General features: G+C 36.5%; 1 long non-coding RNA gene across 1 annotated transcript in view; it reads right to left on the bottom strand.

The window, feature by feature from the left end:
• The window catches only part of LOC148153405 (uncharacterized), an 86,598-nt gene extending 68,551 nt beyond the window's left edge, over window positions 1-18,047 (bottom strand). The window contains exon 1 of the long non-coding RNA XR_015761691.1: window positions 17,206-18,047. This is a non-coding gene — a long non-coding RNA (uncharacterized LOC148153405). The remainder of the gene's footprint in view (window positions 1-17,205) is intronic.
• Between the last annotated feature and the right edge of the window lie 2,239 nt (window positions 18,048-20,286).

Below are 20,286 nucleotides of genomic sequence, written 5' to 3'. Positions count from 1 at the left end.
CCTGAACATTTCAAATGCGTTACCATTATATTACTTTAATTGTCTGTATTTTTAAAATGTCAAAAATCCATGTCTCCGGGCATGGCGGTAGCACAGGGGTACAGCAGACAACCCACATTCGAGGCATCAGTCCTGGACACGGCTGTCACAGCTTCAAGTCCTGGACTGCTTTCATGTCCATTCACCATCAAATAAAAGCCACTAGATCCAAAAAGATTCTTAAAAAAAAAAAAAAAAAATCCCTGTTTCTATAAATATTCCGTTCTACATTGCCCTAATGTTTTCAATATAATATGTTGGGTTATTTAAAAGCACAGGATCTAAATGTGAAGAAAGCACATTATATGAAACAATAAGTCTTGATATCTAGGACGTATGGGAGCTGCTGATGATGCGACTTCAGGCCAACGGTGTGAAATGCAATTTGCTGCTGCAGCAGAAAAGACTAAGCTACATTTTCCATGACGTCATTGTTTCAGTTTTAGTAAAAGCACCATATGATGGTGGCAGCAGGGGTAGAAGTTCTCCCCACAATTGGCGGGTTGCTGGTTCAATCCCTGCTCCATCCGCCTCTCTTGTTGTGTCCTTGGGAAAGACATTTTACCTGCCTTGGCTGCTGGTGGTGGTCAGACTGCCCCAGAACAGTTGTGGCCACTGTGCAGTAGCTTTCCACAATCGGTGTTTGAGGTGTGCATGAATGGGTGAATGACTATAGAGTGAAGCGCTTTGGGGTCCTGAAAAGATGCTACAAGTACAAAGCTATTTACTACATTGATTTCCTGATCATTTGAGGATAAAAGTATAACCCTTTTAGGTCAAATAATATAAAAAACATTAATCTAAAAATGGGTAGGCTTGCCCTACTGTTCAGTCCACTGCAAGCTTCTGGCAGGCTGTGGTGAGTGAATCTTTATCAGTGCTGTTCGATACTCTAAGTCAGTACCGCAGAAATTGGTTTATTGTCATTTATTTCTGTTAGAGTAGCATTACTCATGCTGCAAATATTTGGGGTTTGTCCAAAGAAACCATGACAGCCTTGCTTAACTTGAGATTCAGTTCAACAGTATTAAATGCTCCCAACTGTTATGCTTTTTCGCTTAAAGCTACATATATTTGCAAAACATTAAGATACAAGCTAGAAATACAATAATCCTACAGGAGACCAAAAGTAATTGTTATATACTTAGCCTTTCAGCATTTCTTTCTTCCCATACTATGTTGCTAAATGAAGGCTAAAGGCCAAGATGTGTGCTTGTCACATTAGCATGTAATTTAAAAATGACCAAAGAAAAGCTATTTAGAGACAGTCAAAAGATGGAGATCAGAGTTGGAAAAAATAAATTAATTAATTAATTAATTAGTAAATTAATAAATAAAAATAATAACTTGAGTCAGAACCAGTGCCATCCCCACATATTTTTTTACTTCCATCAAGTAAATGTGTTCTAGCTTTGAGTTGATGAAGACCGTAATTTGTCCTTTTTCATAGACATGAATTATCACATGATATGAATGCACACAGCATGCACAGTCTGAAGCCTCTGTTTCTACTGAGGACAAAAAAGGGGAAATGAGAAAAATAATTTGATGGGGGGGCTTTGTTACAGTACTTGACTCAGTCTAATTGGCTCTGCCTGTAATGGCTTAAAATTGGTTACCTCCTGAGATTCTAAGTTGTTTTTTGGGATTTGTGAGCTCAAACAACGAAAAAAAGAAAAAAGGAAAAAAGAAAAAAACATACCAGCAAAGACATTACAAAAGCCAATTTTCAAATATTCATGGGGATGTGGTGGAACAAGTAAATAAAGAGTTATAATGGTGTGAAATTCATTTGAAATTTTAAAATCATGAAAACTTACACAAAAACAAGTCATCAAATTATTCAGCTGGAGAACTTTAGAAAATGATATAGCCAGCAAGTTTACATGTGGCAAAACAAAGAAACAGAGTGGGGAACCAGAAGAGCAGATAATTAAACCTGGACATCATGTGTAGCTGACTACAGTGCAGGAATCACATAAGGCATTTTGTTGCTTCCGCTATTATTTACCAGTGATTTCTTTTAATTTGAATACAATTACAACTATGTACGCAATTGTACATTCCCTGCATGCATAATATAGAAGTGGTTACAGGCTGAGGGATGAGTGTTAAACAGAGTACATGAGGCAACATAACATTGATAAATAGGGAGGTAGCTCCTAAATTTACATCTAACAGACTGGAAATATATATGAAACTAATGATCCTGCTTTGCAATTTGAACTAATGGGCATTTTTGCATCTGGTCTCAAGTAGCTACAAACCCAAATAGGACTTCACTCTCTACAAACATTGCTTTATGGTTTTAGAAAAAGGAAAAAAAGAAACAAAGGACATCAAATTTGCTGTTTTGTATTTTTCCACACATACACTTAAAGCACAATAGATGAGGGAAATTTAAGAAATTATTGTTTTGTAATTGCAGGATTCTTGTTATTCATTGGTCAGTTTCATGTAGACATTTTAGAGGTGTTTATTTCTCGATTATTTTATTTTTATTTTTTTTCCAGAAGTGTTCTCAGTACCACACTCAAACAACCTTCTCACTTCGATTGCTTCCTGCATATATTTGCCATCTGCACACACCTGTATGTAAATTATTCGGTAAAAAATATCATGTCTTGTTCACGGGCAAAGATGCTTGTGGATTGCTCCTAAAAATACAATCATTAAAGAAAACACAGACACTTGAAATGTAACACAGTTAACAAGCAAATTAAAGCCATTGATGGAGTAATAGTTGAACAATATTTTCTGATGTAGTCAAGACTCAAGACAATCCACAAAAATACTTAAATGAAAAACATCATTGTGTTTGAAAATTAAAAAAAAAAAAAAAAAAGGTCAACTAATTTAGTGTATGTAAACATCTAGCTTTAGGTGTAACTTTGTGTGGAAAAACAGGAATACCTGATGCTTTCAAGCATGCACCCATAGTTTCTTAGGCTATAAAATGCAAGAAGGTGCTGAAGGCCACATTTTTTTGTCAGTGGGCAGATCTCTGTAATTTTCAATTACACCTTTTTGCTGATGTCTCTTATCAGTGTGTCTGATGTTATACCTTCAGTGTCTTTGGAATCGATTTTCACAGTGGCTGTCGACCCTACATGATTGGACAGTCCCACTTTCAGAAAGAAGCTGAATGTAAGTAGCTCTACAGTGAAAACAATTAATGAGATATCACTCTGAGAATCGATCCGTCTCCTGGACAAAAGAACCACGGAGTTAAGTACCAACTCCTTAGAAATCAAAAACAAAACTTTCTAGAGATCTCATTGCAGGTTAGCTTTCTCCCTTGTACATTATGAACAAATATTTCAAGTTAAGAGTACTTCTGAAATTGTAGGTAATTAAATAAAATACTTTTCCTCTTTTTTTTTCTCTCTCAAGAAATGTCAACCACTTTCTTGGCTAAGGAAAACCATTTTGTGCTGCTGCAATATACCTATAATGTCTGGAATTATTTCTTTTTTTCTTTTTTTTAACAACACTGTTTCTTTTATTCTGAAAATGATTCCTGTTAGTGAGGTACCATGCTGACAATAAGCCACAGGACTGATGAGAATACTGAGCAGATGGAGCATAGGTAATACATTTTTGATGCTCTCAATGGCTACCATTTCCCTGCTAAGGGAGCGGTTTGACTGTGCTATGAGGAACCCTGAGCCTCCTAGTCCAGCTCCTGAATAAGTGTTAAGTGTTCCATTAAAATGAATGTCCAAATCAGCAGGGAGAAGCAGATTCTCCTGCAAGCTCCTAATCTCTCTTTTCAGCCTCATTTATCTGCACTATCTCAGAGGAAGTTTTCCAAACGGGGAACAACTGGAAGTCCTTGTGCCCTATCCTTGAAAGCTAACTTCTTGCTCCCCAGATATGTAATCAAAAAGTTTAGTGCAGAGAACTTCAGCACATGTAACCTCTGATTTTCCTGCCTCTGTGTACAGTGTTGACAACAAAAAGTATTTGCCCATTGCAGATTTCTTCTGCCTTAGCTTTTCTTATGATCACATCCACATTTCACTATCAGTCAAAGACAGTTTTCAAGTGATGATTGAATTTATCAAGAGGTAAAGCAATATTCAACCCAGCCTTTCCCTTTGTGAAAAATAAACTAGATATTTTTGTTAAATTACAAATTAACTGTGACTATCCCCATTTTTGGATGAATGAGATTACTTTCACCAGTCAGACCCAGGCCTCATTACTGTGAAATAAATATAATTTAAAAAAGGGGAAGACAAACAAACAAATAAAACTTGTTTTTGATAAAGCCAAACTAATATCCGAGAAACTGCATCCCTCCTAGTTGAGGTCAGTGTTAAGGTGTCAAAATAAATAAAAAGACTGGGCAAAAATGGAATGAATAGTACAAGTTCAAAAACAAAGCATTTGCTGACTAAAATAAACATAAATGTTTGTCTCATATCTGTGAAAGCACATTGTGATGATCCCCAAGACTTTTGGAAAAATATTCAGACTTTAGAATTTCTTTTTTTTATAGCCATAAATGACTTTTCTGCTATTTTTATTAGCTCTGCATGGATATTGCCTTACACAATAGTATAGTATTTTACCAATATCTTAAAAACATTCAGCTGTTGAGATCATTGTGTTTATGCAGGCTTTACTTTCCTGCCCATGATAGCTGAATTATGGCTGTTCTTCTCCACCCTCTTCGCACTCTTTCATACATAATCACACAGCAGAAGCTGTGCTGGGTAGCAGCAGTGTTGTAGCAATAATACATTTTTATTCTCCCCCACCTACAGATGTGTCCTTATGCAGCCACACAAATCACAAAGCCGCCACCTTTTTGGTTTTAATCGCGGCTCAGTTAGATCCTTTGGGGAGGATCCCTGTCATTCAGGCATTGAGCAGGCATTATTGAGGAAGGTAATTGGCAGGGAGCCTCATCTCTGGAGGTTTCCCTGGGCCTCAGTGATCTGTCAGAGGAATGTGAAACTCTGCCATTAATCAGCATGGGGATAAGAAAAAGGAGGGATGTGCCAGCATCCTCACAGACCCACCTTTCTTACACCCTGACAGAAAAATCCTTACCTAATCAAACTGCCCACTCTAATCTACACTTTGCTCTTTTGTTAGATGTCAAGGCACATGCAAGGAGGAGAACGCCGCGTTTGAATTAAAAGCTGTACAGTCATAATTCATAACACTTTCCTACTGAGTGCTACATTTTTTAGTATATTGCTACATTAAGATCTCAAAAAAATATTTTATTAAATCCATTATCAAACAGATTTAAACTGTGCTTCTGAATAAGACTGGGATTGTCTGATTGAGCTCTCTCTGTATTATGCAGCAGGCCCGTGTCTTAAAGGGATAGTTCAGAATTTCAGAAATTAGGGGCTTTTGTTTGGTTACCAGTAATACATAACTCTCATGATCTTCATTTAGTTAAATCCAGATTAGCTAATCTGGGAGTATGAACGTGAGCAAACACAATCACAGTGGATATGCTATTATTATTAGAGGTGATTAAGATTGAGGGAAAAAAAAAAAATCAATATTTTTCCCAAAAACAATAATTTGTTGTTGTGACATCACAGCCCCCCGCCCCCCCCAAAAAACACTTCAAAAAGCTCTTTTTGAAATTGTTATAAACAAATAATCTTTGATGACTGAACAATCCTTTTCAGTGGTTAGAATAATTTTTGACTTCAATTATTTCATCCGCCAAAATAAAAGGGTGAGACTGATTAAGATATGAGTAGCATTTAAAATCACAACACAATATGTGCTTCAATTAGACATTATACTTGCATTACTTTTCAATTTAAACATTACAATTCCATTCAGAAATGAAGACTGTTTCCAATTAGGCTTTGATCATGTTTGTATGATTTACACTAAAAACATTAAGAAAGAAAAGAACCAAACTAAACATCTCCCATCCTCTAATCCCCCATGCCGTACCGTTGCTCAGCCTTGGAGAGTTACTGCACCGAAATTGTTTTCCAAGTCAATAAGACGGTAATTGTCTGCATTAAGAAGGTATGATCCCAGTAGAGGTCAGGATGGTGGAATTATTCTGTGCCTGTTTGACTTTATGTTTTGCTCAGAGGAGACGTACAGCACACAGAATGCAAAGAGGCCTCAAACTGATGAGAAAAAAAAAATGCATCAGATGTGTGACACCACCACCTAGTGAGGTTACACTTGAGTTGCTTTTCTGCTTTTCTTTTGATGGACACTCCAAAGGAGACTGAAGAAAAAAAAAAATCAAGAAAAAGTGCATCCAGCAATCACCATCAACACGATGAAGCTAATATGCTAACTCAGTTTTGGGAGCAGGGCCACGCCTCAACCACACCTCTAATTACCCGGCAGCATTCTTACACCCAGTTCAATCACTCCTCAAAGTATGCCACATTCCTTCAACCTCACCTTCCCTTACTGTCAACCAGCTGTCACCCAATCTCTCTTTCCGCTTTTCATCACCCATAACCTCATCCTTTTTCCTATTTCCTAGTGTCATTATTTATCTCTTTCCTTTCCTCTTTGTTGCAGGTTCCATCTTAGGGGTCCTAAGTGGACTCAGGGAAAGCCATTTCCTGAAAACCACACCTCCACGATGAGTCTCATCCTCCCCAGCCTACATCAGCAAGTCTTCCCAGATGATCTATTCTCGCATCCAATCAATCTATTTCTCCAAACATTTCCTTCATTAAACTTTTACACTTATATCTTTGTGTCATGGTCCTTGATTGTGAATCATTTTCAAATGGACATTTTTTTTTTTTAAACCTAAAATGTCTCAGTGATTTTTGTGGAGAACTGTGATGTGTTTGAGAGACAAATTTCTGTAAGGGACAAGGATGTCTCTCTGTCCTTTTTAGAGGTAATCTTCTAAAATGACACAGTACATATAATTTGTTCACATCCAAGATGAACAATGTAATGTTCAGAGAAACTTCAAAAACATCAGAACATAATGAAAATGCTGGAGCTGATGGGGCATTTGATCTAGTAAGTAGCATTTTTTCATGGGCAGGCATTATTATTTCTCCAGAGAATATATCTAAAGTTCAAAGAGAAATGGAAAATGTGGTACATGACGACTATCTCGGCATGCAGGATCAGTCTTTGACTTTTGAAGAGTGACCCGTAGCCCACGAGGGATGATAAGCAGGTTCACATTTCGCCTCACATCTGATGATGAATACAGATGTGATTTTTCTGATAATGATGATGGATATTCTGACAGGTCCCCTTTCTCATTCTGTTGCTGATAACAGAGGTGGAAAACTCCAAAGGGTTACAACATATTCAAGTCGTTTCTTGATCTACAAAAATTATATATATATATATATATATATATGTGATACTACATATAGTTGTTCCAGTCATCCTGCCACAGTTGGTTTGTTGGTTTGTGGATCTGATTTGCCAATTCCGACTGTCTCTTAATGTTATCCCGGACCGATTCCAGGATGTTCAGATCAGTCACATTCAATCACATTTTCCTGTGGGAATGTTAGGTGTGGCAGATTGGATTAGAAAATCAGTGACTGTAATTGCCATTGAAGAAAACCCTGGTTGATCTTCACTGCAAGGTACAGCTCGTACTGCACGTACTATGTCAGAATGATAATGTCCCACTATGTTTTGGATTATTTTATGCGACTTGCTCCTTTAGTTACATAAACACACTAAAACCAGACAGACAGTCTCTACAGAAAAAATAGATGTCGCTTCTGGAGACTCATATGTGTGGTAAAAGCATGCTTCTGTTCATCTGCGTAAAAAAGGCTTTTACAAGGTGTGACAGCACAGGGGAAAGCCTGTTTAAATGCAGAGGGGGGTAGCTGGAACGGCTGGAGAATGTTTAATCACTCCCTTTTTCCTCTTCACGGGCTGCATGATCCACAGTTTGGGGGGAAGCCACATCCTATGCTGCACATAATTAGCCATCATAGCTAACAACTCCCTGATTTGCCACACTGTGTGCATCAGAGAGATAGCACAGATGACAAGGAATTTAGTGACTTACAGCAACACAAATAAAAGCAAATATCAGGATTTCACTTTGAGGGGATTTCTTAGACAGCTCGTTGACTTGCTACTTCAGATGCGTTCAAAAACAGCGATGATTGCTTGGTCTGATAAAATGACACAGTTTATAGGAGATAAGGCTAAGGAGGAAAATGAGGCAGAGCACAAAATTCCCTTTTTTGTTTTAAGATTGTTGACAGTTAAAAGAACAAACGTGTCTGTTAAAATGTGTTGTGTCAGACAAAAGCGGTGCAAATATTTTTGAGTTATGGTTTCAATCAACAATTTCATAAACACTGCCGTCAATGGCAGTTATTTTATTTTATTTTATTTTTTATTTTTTTCCAACCTGGGAGACTCAAAGATGTAAAAAAGGATCTGATTTTCACTTCAAAATATGTTGATGGACATGTCTGTATTCTGGAGAAAATATGACCCTAAGGATGGATTATGCAGCAGGAATACAGAATATTTCTTTTGATCCTGTGTGGCCTTGATAAAGTCTTAATCTGCAGAATAAGATCCTTTTGTATAGAGATGATTTTCATCTAAATGTGCTGAAAGGTCTTTTTAGGCAATTATCTACAGTTTGTTGCATTTTTTATATTTTACCTCATACAACTATGGCTTTCCATTTCCAGTGTCCTAAGCAAATCTTTGTACAATAATCTGTCCCTTTTCAGCTCACTGCACAGTGTCTTTTTTATCTTTTGAGGAGATCAGTGAAAGCAAATCCACTCTTATATATGCAAATAAGCCACTAAAAGATTGCCGCAAATCTTCTCATTATTAGAAATGCTTTGTGAAGCGGTGGAAATATAAGTTTTAACTAAGATGCAGAAGTGGCACAAATCCCAGTGAGAGTAAGGCTGTTTGAATTGCACCGCAACTCATCCTGTAATTTACTTTCAAAGACAAAGCGATTCAGAGGAAAGCATAATAACACAGACAAAAGATTTCTCTAAGTTGCTTTGAACCAAAAATAGAAAAATAAATAAATAAATAAAAATAGCTAGATCTGCTTGTGATTCACATCTTTCTCTGTTGTTCTGCTACTGAACGTGGATCCAGGGACAGCATCAATATTTTACACATTTTTCAAAACATGAAAAGGCCGGTTGTGTCCAAATTGCAGAGTTTCTCGTGAATTATTCACAGTGTTTGCATTTCAAATTCTAAGTCATAATCGATTTATTTGTTCTGATGATTAACTCAAAGGAATAGCTGTGAAATATTTGTGTGATGCCACAACCAATAGCGATAGCAGTGTTCCTTTAAAACTACACTATACATACACACTATAAAACTATAATATATGTACATTATAGTTTTGAGATCATAAGGTATAGACAGGGTTGGAATACGACTTTAAGGATCCTGTTTATATGATACTATTAACTCTTGGGTTAACTGATTTCATATTTTAGTCACATTAAAGCTGCAGTGTGCATGGAGACAACAATGAAGTCCAGAAGAAGAAAAGCTTTTCTCTCCCATAGTATGGGCCGCTATGATTCTCCCCATGTGATAAACTTGAATAAAGATAGGGACTAAGCAAACTGAAACTCTAATCATTATTTAAATTAGCCACATTCCACTTACCCTACAACCATTGAGGAATTCACTGTATACATTTAAATTGTGACATTTATTAAATATGGCTTACTTTTCTATGAAATACTTTAAATTTTATTTATGTATATGAGTAAAGTCATTGCTTTAATATCACATATTGCAGATTAACCGCATTACCTATTTTGACCTCTCTCCTGCAGAAGGTTGCCTGGTTCCCAGTAGTACCCAAAAGGTTTGACCCAAGTGATCCACTTTTAAATACAAGTTTGCCTGAAATGGACCAAATGTATGTAAACTTCGGAATTCAAAGAAAGTTACAAAGAAAAAAAAAAAAAAAAAGTCACTTCACCCGCCCTGCCTGGTGGTGGGGGTCAGGTGGTCTGGTGACATCAGTGCATGGCATCTTCACTTATGTCAGTCTAACCCAGGGTAGCTGTAGTTTGCCACCATCAGTGTGAATATGAATGGGTGAATTGTTGGATGTAGTGTGAAACCCTTTGGGGGACTCCGGACTTGATAAAGTTGTTTCCATTTAGCATAGCTGACATGTTCCGAAGGGAGCCAGCTGTCAAAACATGTCAGGTATGTTTGGAGAAAAGCCTCGGACTTTTTGTTATTAAACACAAATATATAATAGTTTTTAAAGAGAAATCAAAATTGGTTAAAATTAGTGGCAGCAGGTCAATGTTTCAGAATTACCAAATGTCAGGGACAATATTTCTGTCTTTGACATTGGAAATCAGCCACAGAATTTTGATCGGTGCATTCCTACATATTTGGAATCCTGATCTTTTTAGAAGCATAACACAACCTGTCAGTAAAATTTGTTGGGAATTTCATTTTGTCAAAAAAAACAAACAAAAAAAAAACGTCTTATTGATGTGACCGGTCTTTGGACCGATGAGGTTAATAGAACTGACATCACACGTAGAATTAGGAAGCGTGTGTATCACAGATAGCAGATTTGGATTTGCCCCTCCATCTCAAACCATATGAGGGTTCAAAGTCGCAGCACTGTTCCAAGCAGCACATACCGATTCCTAATCTTGGCCCAGCAAAGTCAAAGCGCTGACTTTCAAAGCTGTGCTTGGTCTCTTTGCCATCATCATTACCGAAGCTACAGATGGTACCAGTTTCGACGGGGCTACTGCGAAGCAAGGGGTTTTGAGTGAGGCTGCTCCTGCAAGGGAATAGAGGGTTGTGGTGAGGATGGTTTGATGTGTAAAAATGTTGGAAGTTGAATGTTTTATGTCCCAAGAGAGTTAGATATCACGTGGTTCCCTCATCCTACACAAGACATGCTCTTCTTCTAGCCTGCACTGTTTTGTCTCAGATGTTAAAAGTCTTCCCTTAAGATGAAGTGGTTTGTTAAGCACTAGTGTTATAACACTAAGTTTTTCTATTTCAAACCTGTTATTACCCAACTTTTGATGTTATGGAAATAGATTTTTTTTGTAAAAGCATGTTCTCTTACATTTTTTTTCAATTATTTTCCATGAGCATATAATTTCTAAAGCATAAAAAATGAGACATCATAGCTGCCAATATGCCAACAACTGTCACCTGGCACTACAACAGTCCTACTCTATTCACAAGTGTGTTATGCAAACTAATCAATACACGCCTGAACAAAGTCTGTGCCATGAAGATTTAAGTAATATTTTCAGCATTTTTAATTTATAGATAATTTGTTCTGGTTAACATTTTGTGTTTCCGAATAAAAGAAAACAAAATAAAGTGTTCAGTGTATGAGTATGTACATTTGAATGATCGGGCGATACGACCTGGAGTTTAAAGTTATGGTTAGGACACTAAAGGTGCTGGGCTGGGCTGATCTCCATGAATTGTGGTGGGCATTCCCATTGCACAGCAAGCTTATCTTTTGGTTTGATGTCTTAAGAGATTACAACAGCAGTGCCCAGGTCATCATGGTGTGAATGGCTTAGACTCCATTAGCAGACTGTCTTTGCTGGTAACACCAATAATCAGTATGATCAGTGTAGAGAAACTGAACTTTTTTTTGTATTAAAAGTCTTTCCTGAGGACAGATTAGGAGAAGTTGATGTAAAAGCACACTCATGAAAGACCCTGTAATTACTTCATGAAAGAAAACTCAACATCTTCAGATTTTTTTTCCTCAAGCCAAATGCCAAGAAATCAGCCAGGAGACTTATGTGAAGCAGAACAAAATGCTATCCTTTAGCTATATTTTTGCTTGTGAACAACCTTTGAAAAACTGTAAACAACTTTAATTTGATCTGTGAAGCACCTCAGGCTTTGCAGATTCTACAAAAGGTTGAATGACTTTAAATGTCACCAAGGGGCAATCAGCAGATCTTAGACCTTCTGTTACCACCAAAGTGTTTTTTTTTTGTTTTTTTTATCAAAAGGCTGTCTTTTCATACTGTAAGCTTTTAGCACATGTAGATAATTGAACCATTGACACACCGATAACTCCCAAGTATTTATGTATTGCATGAAATACATTAACACCGAGACTCATACAAAACTAGAACAGTCTGGATGTGCTTACTTCGACAGCTAAATGGAGAAAAATGTTAATTAATTCTCCGGATATGTTTATTCAGAATGTGACATGAATATCAGCATGAGTGTGTTATAGCAATAAGGCCTTCGGAGGATGTTGACAGCCTGTTTTTATTATCAGACTGAGGAAAAACAAAAGGTCAAATGCAGTTTTCCAATGCTTTGGAGATATTGGCATTTTGGCCATCTGCAATAAAATTTAAATGTGCAGTTATTTGTTTGAAAAAACCCAAATGCCAAATGTGATTTCCTTGTTCCTTTTTTCCCCTGTTGAGGCCAACTATTATTCTGACCTATAAAACTGTAGTATTTTGGAGAAGATTTGAAGACATTTCCAGAAGGAAATGGGCTAAAATTAACATAAACTCCATTACCTCCTCAACAAATATTTCTAAAGCCTGCTTGTACAAACTAAAGCACTTTGTAGAGAACTGCAGCAAAGAGTGGCATCTTGGGAGTATCCCAGTCTCCAATAGCCAATGAACACTATGTACATCCCCATCTCTTATCTGGAAGGCAAACAAAGAGAATGCCTTTTCTGTTCCCCCTTTTTATATATGCAAATATGTGAAGACTGTTAAATCTTACTGGGGTTTTAGCTGGAACTTTGTGCTTTGGTTAAATAAATCTAAGAACAACTTTATTGGAAATAGCACAAATGTGTGTATGAAAGGCCCAACACAAATAACGAATATTTGGAAAACGTCCTCATGTCTACTGCTGAGCATGGTGGAAAATCTGGAATGGTGTGGGTCATTTTGACTTTCAGACCCCGGAGAATATGGTTTCAGCTCATGGCATCATAAACACCTTGATAATAGTCGCAGACTGGGCTAGAACTTAATACCGGATTTTGCGGTACTCCTCTCAGACTGCTAATATAAGGCTTCCGGAAAACTCCAAAAGCAAGTTGTTTTAGCTCAAAAATTTAGAGTTGTTAAATTTTTACGTCTTGCTGCTGCTGCACAATTTTCCGTCTAAGAAATAGAATAATATGAATTCAAAAGTGAAAGGTTTTATGAGAAATATATATATATATATATATATATATATATATATATATATATATATATATATATATATATATATATTATTTTTTTTCATTTATTTATTTTTTTCCAGTTTGACGATAACGTTTTTACAGACTGAAGTTGGTGTTAAGATTGCATCAAGTCCTGAAAATATTTAACTCTTGTTCTGAATCATAGATGTTAAAAGTCAATGCTTCTTAAAAAAAGAGACAAAATAACGTTCACAAATGTATTTCTGTAGATATACACCGACTTCTTCCTTCCCTTTATAACAATGTATACCATCGATGCTCATTCTGTTCCAATAGAATGGTCTGCAGGGATGCAGAGCAATACAACTCTACAGTATATTTCACATTTACAAAACACCTCTCTAAACTGATAAAAACGTTTTACACCAACAGCTGTACCACAGTGCAAAATGACAAACATTTGCTGTGATGAACTGAAAAAAAAAAAAAAAAAAAAAAAAAAAAAAAAACAGTTTTCTGTTTTAGGCCAGTGAGTATTTTGAGAAATTCTTTCATGAGACAAAATCCAAGAGAACCTGGGCAATTATTCAGTATTCCTATGGTGGATTTGTGACAATGCAATAATCATTCCAATGGTAGAAGAAACAAAACAAAACAAAGGCAAATCTGTTGTCAAATCTGCTATAACAAGATAATAAAAAGAAGGTTAGAAGTGACTGCAGTCTACATGGACCATTTATCAGTCCAAGTTTCAGTTTGTCTTCCTCTTGATAAAAGCACTAAAATATATGGATGTTGCTTTGGATTTGAGTCAACATGAATCACAGTATATGTGGACAAAGACAGCAGGAGAAAATTATACAGGTGCCAGACAATGACAATAAGATAAATGAATGAGAACTAGTTCATGTGGGAACTGTAAACTTAGTTCAAAATGATGAGATGGGGAATAATGAATATGATTAACTTTATTGTAAGCTGGTTGCACTGAAAACAGAGGATAATCTGACAACACTGTAAATGGATACATCTTTAAAGCTATACTTTTCATGACTGTTTAGACAGATGGATGTGGAATCCTTCAGGGATTTTCAAATTATATCCGAGGATGAAGCAGAATTGTGGAGGACCAGTATTTTCATCGTTATATTTTAGTTGATTTCTTTGGAAATCAACTAAAATATAACAACCACAGCTGCATCTTCTTTTAACCCTTATCAGAAGCACACAAAGCCATGACATCATCATCTAGATTTTTTAATTATTTAGAGGCAAAGTAATCTTAGTGTATGTAAATGTATGACTTTGAAAGCAGCGATAAAAAAAGATCTCACAAAAATGATCACTCGTGTTAATTTGAAAAAAAAAAAAAGTTAATTTTGGTAAAATTGAAATAACTTACATGATCTAAACTCTATTATATAAATCCAATTAAGCTTCAGGATCTGTTTATACAGTGTGTATATCTAGTTTCTACAATATACTTCTTAACAGTTCAGAACTTAATGTATTGAAATTTTGCTTTGCTCCACACGAACACTCCCAGTACAACAAATGCAAAGCCAATTTTACATTCACAAACATCAGACTGTCAATCGCTATAACAATAAACGCACACACATGGACATAGCTTGTTGAATGACTTGCATACCAGCTATTGGTATGCAATAACTGCATTTGAATGTAGTTATTCTCTAGCTTCTGTAATCTGATTAGTCATCCCCAGCCTGATGTTGCTGGAACCAACAGTAATCAGTGCTAACTTGGTCTTAGGTGCCTCCAGCTTTCGAACCAACAACAGTGACAAACTGGTGGTAATTTCTGCCAGCGCAACCTTTCAACCACCCACTCCCCACTCCAATCCTCACTTTCGTGCAGCTTCCATGCGTGCCCTTGTGATTAATGCTTCCCACTCGCCTCATGCTGCCCTTAAGAAAGGAGCAGCTTACTGTTTTCCTTGCTATGCCACAGGTCCCCCAAATGACACAGTTAAATAGGATTAGATTTTCTATTTGGGGCAGATGGTGTTTCTTTGCATCTGTTTTAAGGCACAGTAAAAGCTTCCATGAAGTAGTTTTTTTTTTTTTTTTTTTTTTTGCCAATTTATGTCAGAAAAGAAGAAAGGTGCAGCGTTTCGGGTGGGTTGATGCTGTGGCAGTCATGTTGCTGTGAAAAACAACACTGGAGGGAGAGAGATACGGATTTGAGGGGGTGATTCATTTCAATCTGCCACAACGCTGCATGTGCCCAAAGCTGAAATCTCATCGTAGGTTCAGCCTTAATAAAGCTTGCTGGCATTAAGCCTTATTAGTCAGCAGTCAAACACCAAAAGACAACTCACATCCCACAACGAGATTACACCATTGTCTTTCTGATTTCCCATTAGGAGGAAGCTGCACTTGTTTCATGGACATACAGGACTCTAATGTAAAAAATCTCTGTTACACTTAGTTTTTTCTCTGCCAGAAGAAATTGAAGCGAATTATGCAATAAAATGTTCCTACCCCTTCCCCAGTTTTAGAACGTGTTTAATTTTATGATACAAAGAAAGCAGACTATCAAGATATCAACGAATCACACTAACAAATAAAAATAATCTTCGGAGTATTCACTGTAACTGGTAATACCCATTATGACCTCTCTGCACAGAAATACAGTGTCATAGGAGAAGTTTCTAATGTTTTTTGTTGTTTTTTTTTTTCATATTAGTTTTTATTACGTTTACTATGTCCTGACAGTTTTACATAATAATCTATGAAAAAAAAAACAGCAATTCTGTCTCCTCCCTGTGATCCTACTGTCATCTACATAAACAACCAATCAAAGTCAGGAGTGTTTAGCACTGACAATCAGGCTTGTGTAGGCACTGCAGGTGCGTAGTAGCAAAAAAGTAGCCACCGTTACAGTGTAAAAAACTGGTCATCCACTGTCACTGATGGCCATGCTTACTAGTTTCACATTTATGGTTAGGTTATGTTGTGGGGAAGGAGCTATAGAATACGAGAGAGCAGGGGGGAGGGTGTGAACAGTGTGGGGTAAGTGGCTGCGCCAAAATCATCCTCCTAGCTCTGATTGGTTGTTTCTGACTGAGTCATGCAGTTCTGCAGGTGACAGAATAGTTACAGGGGGGGAAGGGGGGGAACGGATCCATTCATCCATCCAGTATCAACAACGGTCAACGGGCAAGAGGGGAACATAGCTTGATTGTTTGTTTTTTTTTTGTTTTTGTTTTTTTCTCCCACAATCTTCCTCATTTTGTCAGGACATAACAGTTTTTGCAAATTTCTAAAAATTATACTTTTCCATGAAAGCTACCTGCACTAGTGTTCAGTACTGAGTAAATAATTATAACATGTGACTTAAAATTTTACAATGATGCCATCAGATGGACAAAAAATATAAAGCTACGTAAAGCTTCCACTCAAAGACCAAGAAGTTTTCTTCATGTGTCTTCCATTTATTTATCAGTATGTCAGGACATTTCTCTTACAGTTGTTGAAGAAAATAAATAAATATTACTAACTTCCATTATTAAAGTTTATATATATATATATATATATATATATATATATATTAATTTTACTTAAACCGCAAAAAAAAAAAAAAGCAAACCACCATGAATCAATCCACAAAGTGCTTATAGTCAAATGAACAAAATTAAAGTTCTTTAACTTTCCAGTGCTACATTTCAAATTATTGCTTACATTTTAAATGTGTATTTGATAATAATCATGTTTGTTTTACAAATATATACTTTCAAGGTATTATTTATCTAGTTTAATTTAATGTTTTATTAATAAATAGTTTAAATGTTACCTTCATCAAATCCATCAGTTAAAAAAAATGACAATACAACAACAATCATCCAACCATCAAAATCACCAATTAATATGCTAGATATCACATCTACAATATGATTGTTTAAGTTCAGATATAGCCTAACGAGCAGGTAGCTAGGCTAAAGCTAATCCAGAATGTAGGCAATACATGAGGGAAATCTCACAATAACACAGTCTCTGGCTTACCAGCTGCCTCTCTGCTGCTTGTTTGTAGATGTATCCAGGTTTGCACAGGCCCGCCACACGAATACATTAGTGTTCAAATGTCACACCAAACTCCCATTTGCTTTGTGTTGCCTTGTCTGCCGCTTCTAATTTTTCCGTCATTGTCCGCCCCTCTTTATGGTCCGTGTAGTACAACCACTGTTACGCCATGTTTTCTTCTGATCGTCCATGTTTTACGTGGTAGCTTTATTTCTTGTCCTTTCCCCCTTCTTTTCACTTTATTATCTTTATTCTTTTTTTCTTCACGTTTCCCTTCTTTTCCTCTTCTTATAATCTGACTTCACAAACAGAACACCTGTTCTGTCTCATGCAGTACTGTCAAGTCACAGTCACACTTTTAACAACCATGTATAAAACATATTTTTACATAATACTGCAGCTTTGGAGGCAGCCATGTAAACAGGTTCTTAGCTCCACCAGGGTTAACTTGAGCCTCTTCACTCATAAACTGCTTTGTGTTAGGAGAGATGCAACAAATCTCTAAACATAGAGAAATCTAAAACACATTTAGATGTATCATACGATTGATGTATCAGAGATGGGAGCTATATATACCATATTATATTTCCACATTTGTGACTATGTTAGGTAATAGCATTCATACTGCTCCAAACTAACACCAATGCAAAGAAAACTGGAATTACATAATTTTTTTATTTTTATTTTAGCTCTAAATAGAGTACCTCAAATAATATCTTTTGCTACCAGTAAAATCCTCTCATGTATTAATATCTGATTGTTCGCACATGAGTAGAACAATGAAGGCCCACTTGTATTCCTCTCATTCACAGAGCGGATGTGAATAATCACAGTATTGCTCAGTAGCTTTGTATTTTGCAAATTAGAGCTTCTACTAATTATTAGCCTTGCTGATTATCATAGGCGATATTCACATTGTGTCCAATCACAACATTGAGTTCTATGTGTGATCTGATTATAGTACAATTTAAATTAAATTAAAATGTGCTCACTTAGCTGTAATACAGCCGTGAACCAGACTTCCTGCCATCTGGCTCAGTGTTACTCCCTTAGTGATACTGAGTAACTCATGTCTAACAGTATTTCTAAATACATTTATAGACATGATTAAGATAAATTTGTAATTTCACATAATTATTTTTACCATTACCATTGCATTTTGTTAGGTCCTTATTTATCCACTGCTGCCACTTCAAGCCGGATGGAAGTAAACGTAACTGTCATGAGGACATGGGTGTCCTCCTGAACCAATTGGACAACATGTAAATGTTTTCGGAGTGACAGTAGCGGTTAAATAGACGTAAGGTGTTAATGTTAGCCGACATCCCGCATGAAAACAGACTTAAAGAAACAGCACAAAGTGAAAATTACTTCACCAGAAAAAGAAACATCCTATTCTAGAATGGCACAAACAAGACTATGCCACAAAAAAGTGCTGTAATAAAGTTTGCTTGCTGTCAGTTGTTTGAATTGAATGTGATATGGTATTTTGAATTTAAGAGTTAAATAAAGGAGATAAAGGAATGAGTCCAGCTGCAATTCCAAATTTAACATGCAATGAGAACTGCACAGACAAGCTGATTATGCAGATGCCATTTATGCATCTTTAGATGAGCTTTCTGTTCTTGTTTGTTCTCCTCAGCCTTCTTTCAGTCTCAAGCACACTTCTTCTTTTTTTATAACAGTTAAATAGGCGTCATTAACCTAATTTAACTTTATTAACTGAAAACCTTAGCAAATAGGAACCTCTTGCTACAAGCTGGTAAATTGGAAATGCACTGATAATAGGCCTGACATTTCCCTAAAGAGGTACTTACTGAGAGGAAAATGGATATGGCCAGACATTTACTTCAGTGGTCAGAAGTAGATTACTCAGAAGTGGATTTTAATGTTGTTTTTGTCAACAGACTTGTTCTTGATATGTTATTTTAATTCACTTTATTTTCTACATGTACATCTTCCTTACATGTTGGGTGCTATCATCAACGGCAACCCATTTTAGCTGATGTCAGCTAGCAAGACATAAAAAAAATACTGCTGTTTTAGATAGCAAAGTGCAATCGCCTGGAGACACTAAAACCATTGATTATCTGTAAATTATGGAACAATTTCCTTCTGCTTTAAAATTATGTTCTGATGTGTGTTGGTCTTTCACATATAATTCCCCAAAATGTTTGGAGTTGTAGCTTGGCCAAATGTGAACAATTTCAAACAGCATAGATACCTTTGTAAAACATTACAATGATCTGTGTTTTCCTTTTTTGTATTGTTTTTACAAACCATCTTAAAGGAGATCAAACTACCCTATGAAAACACATCAAATTACAGTCTTTATTTTTTTCAAATCTGCAATTAACTTCAGTTAAAGTGTATTTACTGTATTAATCAAGCTCATCTGGAAACTATTACTCTAATTGCTCTAGTAGTATTTGTGGCATCGCCCCCCCCCACACACACACACACACAAAAGACGGCTCTGACATAACGTGAAGTTCTCTGATAGATGAAAGTGTTTGAAAGGCAAGGGTATTGGGTTTTTAATTGTCTTTTTTATAAGAACCTGTGAAAATTGGTTCTAGATTTATGACGGCGTTCGAGCTCTGTCTACGCATTAGTCACCAACATTGTTTGCTTGGTGTAAGGGGTTAATGCCTTATCTGAGTTTTCTTCCTCCTCTGCACATTAATAGAGCGGACTCTGAAATTGCTTTCATGGACTGAAGTCAAACACCTGCGGAATCTCAGTGCTCACATTTGCCTCTCTACTGATGGGAAAAGAAAAGCAAGATGAATAGAGATGTTTCTGCAATTTCCCTCCATACGGAGAGATAATTAGGAGTAGAATTTGATTCATTAGCCTATGGAATGAAGAAGAAAAAAAAAAAAAAAAAAACTTCCTCCCCAAGCGAACTGCCCTTCTACTTCAAAGGGAGGACAGGTTCTTTGAAGCACCACCACCAGGAGTACGAGATGGGAGGGAATGAATGGGTGCAGAGCAGCACTGACATTACTGTTCACTTCATGGCTCTGCCTCTGCCTCTGGACACTTGTTTCACTCTGGAAG

The sequence above is a fragment of the Poecilia mexicana genome, unplaced genomic scaffold, assembly GCF_051168715.1.
Source record: "Poecilia mexicana isolate PSO_F unplaced genomic scaffold, ASM5116871v1 scaffold_20, whole genome shotgun sequence".
NCBI lineage: Eukaryota > Metazoa > Chordata > Actinopteri > Cyprinodontiformes > Poeciliidae > Poecilia > Poecilia mexicana.
This window is presented reverse-complemented; position numbering and strand designations above follow the sequence as displayed.